This window comes from Halyomorpha halys, unplaced genomic scaffold (assembly GCF_000696795.3).
Source record: "Halyomorpha halys isolate HHAL.00 unplaced genomic scaffold, Hhal_1.1 Scaffold7.1, whole genome shotgun sequence".
Classification (NCBI taxonomy): Eukaryota; Metazoa; Arthropoda; class Insecta; order Hemiptera; family Pentatomidae; genus Halyomorpha; species Halyomorpha halys.
This window is the reverse complement of record NW_027110368.1, coordinates 2,189,801-2,199,101: the sequence shown is the minus strand read 5'-3', so window position 1 is coordinate 2,199,101 and position 9,301 is coordinate 2,189,801. Positions and strand designations below refer to the sequence as shown.

The following is a 9,301-nucleotide window of genomic DNA, read 5'->3' as shown; positions in this document are numbered from 1 at the left end:
GCTACATATCAACTGAGAAAATAATTTTAAAACATTGAAATCTTGGGCCATCAAGAAAAATAAAAAACAACAAATAAGTTTCAAAGAAACCATAATTATGAAAACATAGCATTCGTTAGGGGTGAAACCTAAATGTAACAATTATTATTTTAAAAAATTCCTAGTTTTATTAATTAATTATACATAGAAAGAAGTATATCATTGAAGTATAGGAAACAAACTTAAAGAATGACATTATGGGCAGAACTTATGAAGAGTTTCAATAGATAAACATTCCTACATGTAACAATTATTATTTTTAAAAATTGCTACTTTTATTAATTAATTATGCATAGAAAGAAGTATATCATTGAAGTATAGGAAACCAACTTAAGGAATGACATTACGGGCAAAACTTATGAAGACTTTCAATAGATAAACATTCCCCGTCCTATATAACTTATTATTATTATTATATGGGCAACAGACCACGTAGGACCAAGTCCTCGGCGCGTTTCTTGATGGGGTTTTTTCATAGAGTGCGTTGGGTTGGTCACTCTCCCATGCTTATTTTTTGTGAGTGCCATCCATTGGCTAAGGCCTCACAAATGCCCGGGGGAAGGTTGTGAGTTTAGCTTTACTTTTTGCTTGAAAAAAGCCCAAGTGGGACCGGGATTTGATCTGACAACCTTTACCCAAAGTTATTTTGGCATCAAACTAATGCCCTTGAATTGGTTTAATTGCTACATATCAACTGAGAAAATAATTTTAAAACATTGAAATCTTGGGCCATCGACAAAAATAAAGAACAACAAATAGGTTTCAAAGAAACCATTATTATGAAAACATAGCATTCGTTGGTGGTGAAACCTACATGTAACAATTATTATTTTTAAAAATTGCTACTTTTATTAACTAATTATGCATAGAAAGAAGTATATCATTGAAGTATAGGAAACCAACTTAAGGAATGACATTATGGGCAGAACTTATGAAGAGTTTCAATAGATAAACATTCACCCTCCTATATAACTTATCATTATTATTATTATTATTATATGGGCAACAGACCATGGAGGACCAAGTCCTCGGCGCGTTTCTTGATGCAGTTTTTTCATAGGGTGGGTTGGTCACTCTCCCATGCTTATTTTTTGTGAGTGCCATCCATTGGCTAATGCCTCACAAATGCCCAGGGGGAGGTTTTGAGTTTTTGCTTTATTTTATGCTTGAAAAAAGCCCAAGTGGGACCGGGATTTGATCTGACAACCTTTACCCAAAGTTATTTTGGCATCAAACTAATGCCCTTGAATTGGTTTAATTGCTACATATCAACTGAGAAAATAATTTTAAAACATTGAAATCTTGGGCCATCGACAAAAATAAAGAACAACAAATAGGTTTCAAAGAAACCATTATTATGAAAACATAGCATTCGTTGGTGGTGAAACCTACATGTAACAATTATTATTTTTAAAAATTGTTACTTTTATTAACTAATTATGCATAGAATGAAGTATATCATTGAAGTATAGGAAACCAACTTAAAGAATGACATTATGGGCAGAACTTATGAAGAGTTTCAATAGATAAACATTCCCCCTCCTGTATAACTTATTATTATTATCATTATTATATGGGCAACAGACCATGGAGGACCAAGTCCTCGGTGCATTTCTTGATGCGGTTTTTTCATAGGGTGGGTTGGTCACTCTCCCATGATCTGACTACCTTTGGGTTGGTAGACTGGCATATTACCACGCTGCTACCGCTGTCCCCTCAATCAATATAACTTCATACATGTTATAGATGAACAACCATGACTTAAGTAAAATTATCACATAAAAACCAATATCGCTCATGACATACTAGATTTTAGCTATTTCAATAGCTTTAAGTTAAAGGATAAAGAAACCTGAAAATGAGACGATTGTCAGGGGAGAGCAGGGAGATAACAATATTTATTTTTACTTTGATTTAAACCCATCAGAATAAAATGTGAAAATAAATATTAATGGATGAAAAGAGACATCTAAAACAATAAAATAATAAAAATGTATTCCAACAAATAACTAAATGCAACATAAATGACAGAATGAAGAAAGAACAATAGTAGCTCTAATTTATATAAATGATGGAAATTTGGGGAAGAAGCAGTTTTCCTCAAATTACTTCCCAAAAGAAGAGAATAAGATGGTTAACCCAAGAAGATACTAGTTCAAAAAACAATTCTCATCCCAACTTAGGGAGTTCAAGTTTTCCTCGGTTGCTTATTATTGTAAAGGCTATTTCCTTAAAAAGAATTTTAGTTAACAAGAATGACAAATCTTACTAAATTTGATTAAATAAAAAATCAGATAGCTGCAGATAATGACGAAAATGATATTTTTTTCAATACATTGGATTAGGAATAACTTTTACTAATTTTTTTTTTTTTTATGTTTAGAATAATTATTTAAAAATCATCGATTTTTAACATTGTTTTTTACTTTAGTTTTGCTTTTTGTATTTTGATTATAGCTATTTGAATGTAAATCAATCACATTTATTCATTGAGTGCAGCTTTGTAAAATCCAATTAGTATATATACATGTAAAAAAAATATGACACTGTTGACATCCAACCAGGACACATAATTTTACATTTTAACATAATGCTTATGCAACAGACAATATTATATACCAAAACAAAAGAAATAAAAAATTTAAAAAATACTTTATCCTTTATTCATTTAATAATTAAAGAAAAAAATATATACACTAATCACTTCACACTATACAAGTCAAGTAAATCAAATTTCAAATAAAAACATAAAGATGCAAAATAAATAAAAATAAGAGTACTTCATGAAAATATTTAATAGATTAGGTAAAAAATATTCCTTATGTAATGGGTTTTTTGTGCAATTACATTACTCATTTACTTAAAATAAATAATACTTCTGAAGAAATAACATTAAATGAAAATGATAAATTAAAAATAATAGAAAAAACTACATTGTTCAGTTAGTATAAATATTTCTTTTTGCTGTTATGTATCTAAAATTTTCATAAAGAATATAGAACAAACAAATTAAAAATGGGAACTGATGATTCTCAATAAAATATGGTAATGTGATTAAGTGTGATTTGATTTTTTTTTTTTTTTATTAGTAATACCAAATTAAACCAATGTGAGTCATTCTCTCTATAATGTACGATTTGTGTCCCTGACTGATGTAGGTCTTTACTATTAATATAAGGATATGAAAAAAAGTCTTTATTTTGAGGCAGGACACAAACTCACTCATTTGGAATTTTCGTTTTGATTACAGTAAGAGGTGAGAAAAAAATTCTCAAAGGTCGATTTCCTCATAACCCTGGAGTGACTCAGGGTTAAATTTTACTTATTAGAACTATCCTATCGACAACATGGAAACACAGAAAAGTTTAGGTAGGATTTCTGGCAAGAATACTCAGTAATACTAAGTACTTTAAGTTGTTTGAATTTATCTTTACTGGTTATATTTTACACATAAATACATGTCTGTCTCATATTTTCAACATCACAACCCTGAAACATTTGAAAACTCGGCCAATGCTGAAGAACGTGCATTATAAAAAAATTGGTTTGGTTTAAAATACTGTTTTTGCCTGGTGAGCAATCCATTGTTGGGATTCGTAAGCATCTCCATCTATTTCATCACAACCCTGGGCAGGGAGTTTGTTAAAATCTAATTATACAACGAACGTACGCATCATTAAGAGTTATAATCATTTGTGAAAAAACTCACAACCCTGGAGTTTGTAGGTTGTGAGGAAAGTCTACTTAACATATGTTTTTATGCAAACTCTAATAGACACTCATTTGTAGGTATGTTGTTTCTCAATTGCCCTATATTGTAGAGGGCAATAAAATATAAATGAAATTCTTATTATGAATTAATGGAATTATCAAAACACACTTACTCAATTCAATTTTGAATCAAATTATTTTCAGATTTCTTAAAGTGCAAATGTTTTCGTAGCTTAGAAAATTTTGAATAATAATTTTATTCCCAATCTTTATTATTATATTTTAGGTAAGGTCAAATTATAATTAATTATATTCATCTTTTTTGTGTTTTACAGGAATACAGTAGGTACTTTAAGGTATACACAGCAACAAGAAAAGAACAAAAATCCCTGGTCCTTCAAATAAATTTAACAATAGTACTTAGATTTGCTGTAAATAGTACTGTTAACATTATGTTTAATAATTAAGTGGTAAATATTATTTACTTAGTATTGATACTTAATTAAATTACATTTATCTTTATTTGTATTATTTTCAATACATTTTTGGTTTATTTAAAAAGAAACATATATTTTATATTTGTATTATGATAATTAAGTAAGAGAAACCGTTGATAGGGTGGTTAAATAGTTGCTAAAGCGTCACCTAGTAATGATCTACATTTTAAAAGCAGTTGCTGCTAATTAGTCGTCTAACTAGACGACTAACTAACTGATAAATAACTTTCAGTTTTAATGAAAAATTTACTGTCTAGTTATGAAGTCAGTTGGCTTTTAAAAAAATTATGACTATTTATCATACACTTTGGTGATTTTTGGGATATTAAGGTTGTTAGTATATAAAGATATGGATTTTCCCTTATTTCCTCATAACCCAGGACTTATCTCGCAACACTGATATCACAATATTTTTTTTAAATTGATGTACCATAAAAACTAGTGATTTATATGACGCCCTTTTTGTAAAAATAGATCACTAAAATAGTAAGAAACAATATGTAAATGAAAAGAATCAATAAAATTTTTTTACTTTTTTTAATAGTATAAAATGCAGCACTTGTAGAGAATGACCCATGTATTAAGTATAACTAAAAAGGAACTAAGTCTCTGTACAACAGCATAAATAACTTTAAAAAAATAATAATGAAAAAATATAAACTCAATGTTAAGCATTAATATTAGTTAAATAAATTGACAATTACGATGTTTGATATGATTTTTTGAAATTAATAATTTAATTTCAAACTTAAAACTTTCATTTTGAGATAAGTATGGATCAAAAAGTCCTAAACGATTAATCCATTTTGAAATAGACTATGTAAAATCTTCTAAGCTTCAAATCTTACGTAAGATCTCTTTTCAAGATGTTGGACTAATGCCAGAAAAATCAAAAATTGAAAATGTCCAGCAAGGGTTTTTTTTTAAATAAAATTAATATTAAAAAAAAGTGTTCATTGGAAAAAATGTAATGAATCCATGGAATATTATTTGAGCTATCAATCTAATCAGATTCATCCATTCATGCTTCACTAAATGTTTTCCAAAAAAAAAAATACACTTATATATGATACAAATAAATACAATTCTAATTTAACTATAAAATTTAAATACAAACATACAAAAAATACAAACACATTTTTTAATTATACAGTAAAAAAGTATAAATTAATACTAATAAAAAATCCAAAACATGATTAATTCACCATTTTATTCAAAATAACATATCATTTGTTAATTTCAATTCATGGTGTCAATATCTAATGCTCGTGTTTATATAGTTCAAAAACTTCTAATTACTGAACTAACCTGCATCTATTTATGATTTATCAAGGATCATTTATCATGACAACCCTAATACAAAACATTGAGTTTTAAAATGATTCTTTTAATAACATTTAGATGTTAGTGATGAAATCTACGGAGAAACAAACAGTTTCAAATCTTGATCGAAAATTGAATGGATAGCTAATTGATCCAAGAGTAAGCTAAAGTTTATAAACATTAATCCAATATTTCGACTAAAGATTGATTATGTCTGAGGTGCACTAGTAATTTGACACCTAATATCATTAGTCCACTGTCCTCATATCTAACTCATCAAATTCACACTTTATAAAACCATTAGTGTTCTTTATTTACATTTCAGGTCAGTTTAATTATCACAACCTGAAAGAGTCGTTGACTGGAAAAGATAGATGGATACTTAACCCTTTGTAACAGTCATGTTTTGCTAATGAACTTCTAGTCAAACTTGGTTTTTTTCTTATAATTCTCAGCAAACCTCCAAAGCAGACTGAAATGAAAGAAACATAACAGTTAATCACAAGAATAATATTTGTTGAGCAATTAGAAAACTCATTATACTGGCAAGCCCAAAGACTGTTCAATTAGTTTTACCTTTCCTAGGAAGCCGCCCCAGAGGGGTAGTAGACCTGGCTACTCGAAGGGGATTATACCCCCCACCGGACACCTAGTGCCAGGCGAGGTGCATGCCTGTCCAGGTTAGCAACTGGAGGAGCACAGCACATTACTGCACCCAGCACAATACATTACACACAAAGGTCTATACAGCCGTCCCTTTACTTCTCTCCCTACTGCTGGACTAGCCCTCCTGGAAGAGTTGTTCCAGAGAGTACAGTGGAAAAACAAGGAATGGCACTCCCTGGCCACTGAGATAGTACAGGAGCCTGCTGCCCTATCAGCTCAGTGTAAAAGTTCGGATGCTGTAGTAGTGCCAGTTGGTGATTGGATGGGACCCAGCTGCACGTTCCGGAGTTGCTCCTCCGAGGCCACTGGACTCCACTCCAGGGAGCAAGCCTATTTAGTGAGGTAGGGTTGAGAGCTGGAATGGCTGCACACCTACTCTAATACCATTCAAGAAACATGACAGACAATTCTATAACACAATGGATAATTTAAATGAAGAGCACCCTAAAGTGCCAGCTGCGATGGATGTAGATGGAGAGCGGTCTTCCCAGACCGAATTTACCTAAGAAGTCATAAGCTGTGAAGAAGGGAGTGAGTTGGCTACTAAGCTCAGACGTGACAGTGTGGTGCGGCCAAACCAACACCCCTAGCCTTCCATGTCAAAGGGAGGACTCTAGTAATGAGTCCACTCTACTTCAGTAGACGTCATCAACTGAATCAGAACAAAGAAGGCTACAGCCAATAAGACACAACAAGGCTGGTCCGAGCAGCATGATGCCCAGAGAGGAAGGAGGGGTCTCAAAGGCTGCTAACATAGACAGGATAAAACAGAAGAAGAAGCTTTATAAAAAAGAGGAAAAGGAGGGAGAAGGCCTTACTAAGGTAAGCCGAAAAGAAGGCCATCAGACTGAGGTGCCAGGCTCCTTCTTCTGAGCAGGCTACCCAAAGGCAGCCTAAAAGTACTGGGCGCCCGAAGGGCTGCTCTCCCTGGGCTGTGACCGGGGTGGGCGGACCAGTGAAAGCTCTCAAATCGAACGAAGGGGACGAAGGGGAGACAATGTCTTCCATGCCCCTCTCTCGACGTGAGGAGAGCAAGGCACCCATCTCAAAAGTGGGGCTTCCCCAAGTCCAAGCTAAAAGGCAGAGACCAGTTAACTCCCCACCTCCGGACACCTGCCGGCAGGACAAGAAGAGGATCAAATCTATTGGGGACTCCAACAGGAGGACCAGCGACCCTGTCAAGCCAAGTCACTTTGGGGGGTCAAATCGACCCTCATGCTAATTCAAGAACCCTATTGTTATAGAGGGCCTATTAGAGGATTAGGGGGTATAGGCTAAAGAATAATCTGCCCAACCCCATGTGAAGACAACCCAAGAACTTGCATCTGGGTCTCCAAGGGCCTTCAGGTGCTGCCTCTCCATCACCTTAATACAAAATACACCACGACCAAGGTACTAAACATCAAGGTTGGTATTAATAAGACTAAATTGTTAATTGGATCTGTCTATGTCCCCCATAGTTTAGATACACCTTACCAATACTTAGAAAGATTTCTCTGACATGCTAGGGAGGTAGATTTATCACTCTTAATCGGTAGAGATATTAATGCTCACCACTTATTGTGGGGAAGCACAGACACCAATGAGCGAGGCGAAGCCTTGCTGCAATTTTTAGCCTCAACAGATTTAGAAATGCTTAACAGAGGGGGCAAAGCAACCTTTGTTACAAGAGCTAGGGGCGAGGTTTTAGATATTATGCTGGCCTCAAGCCGGATTAAAAGCCTTTGTAAAGACTGGGGGGTCACCTAAGACATAACACTGTTTGACCATAGGTTGATCTCATTAAAGATTATAGCTGAGAAACCTCTACTCACAATGATGAGAAATACAGACTGGCATCTTTTCAGAGAGATGCTAGAAGGTGTCTTACCCTATGTGGTGGAAAGACTTTCCAGATCACAGCTAGACATTGAATCTAGCCTACTTGAAAGTATAGTTATATCAGCCTACGAGGAGACTTGTCTACTGAAAAGGGAGTCTGGAAAAAAAAGTCAGATGGTGGTCAATTGAATTGACTAAACTACAAAAAGACACAAGAAAAGCCTATAATAAAGCTTATAAAACAAAGTGAGAGACGGACTGAAATGTATACCGGGCTGCCTCTAATAAGTATAAAAGAGAATTAAGACATAAACGAGATGGCTGTCACAAGTTCTGCAATCTATGTCACAACATAGAAAGCACGCCAGAAGCCTCTCGTTTAATGAAGTCATTAGGTAGCAAGGGTCAACAGCCACTAGGTGCACAAAGGAAACCAGATGGAAAGTGGACCTCTACCTTAGAGGAAACCTAGTCCCATTTAATGGAGACAAACTTTCCAGGTTGCCAGCACAGAACAATAAATAACCCTCCAAATATGGATTCCTTCAGAGAGGCTAATGAGGAGGAATGGGCATCAGCGGAGTCTATCGTTATGGACGGGACCATTAAGTGGGCCATGGAAGAGCTCAAGCCTTATAAGGACCCAGGAACTGACGGTATTCTCCCATGCATGCTCAAGGAGGGTCTTAATATCCTACTCCCCCGGATTAGGGCTCTTTTAACAGCCTCTCTAGCATTAGGAGGAGACCTGGAGGAAATCATTAATAGCTTTCATTCCTAAGATTGGGAAGGAGGACTATAGTGTCGCTAAAGCGTATCGACCCATTAGTTTATCCTCCTTCTTATTTAAGATCCTGGAGAAGTTGGTGGCAGTTTTCCATACAAGCAAGGTGCTACTAATCAACCCCCTTCATCCAAAACAGCATGCATACCTCCAGGGAAAATCTACTGAGACTGCACTACACTCCTTGGTAGGAAGGATTGAAAAGGCATTATTATATAAGGAGTCCACTTTAGGACTCTTTTTCGATGTAGAAGGGGCATTCGACAAAACAAGGTCTGAGCCAGTGTGTAAAGCCTTATTAGACATTTCTGCCCCGAATGCGATTATCAGATGGGTCAGATTTGTTCTCAATAATTGAATAATTCTAGTCTTGGAAGACGGTACTAGGCTACAGGTGCAGCCAGTAACTGGATGCCCTTAGGGGAGTTGCATCTCACCGTTGCTATGATGTCTAGTTATG

At 34.5% G+C, this 9,301-nt stretch overlaps 1 protein-coding gene across 1 annotated transcript in view; it reads right to left on the bottom strand.

Annotated features, from left to right (window-relative positions):
- Positions 1-3,103: 3,103 nt before the first annotated feature.
- LOC106677245 (palmitoyltransferase ZDHHC6) overlaps positions 3,104-9,301 on the bottom strand; it is a 21,156-nt gene continuing 14,958 nt past the window's right edge. Inside the window, exon 10 of the mRNA XM_014415051.3 lies at positions 3,104-6,042. The gene's annotated coding sequence lies outside the window, so the exon portion shown is untranslated. The remainder of the gene's footprint in view (positions 6,043-9,301) is intronic.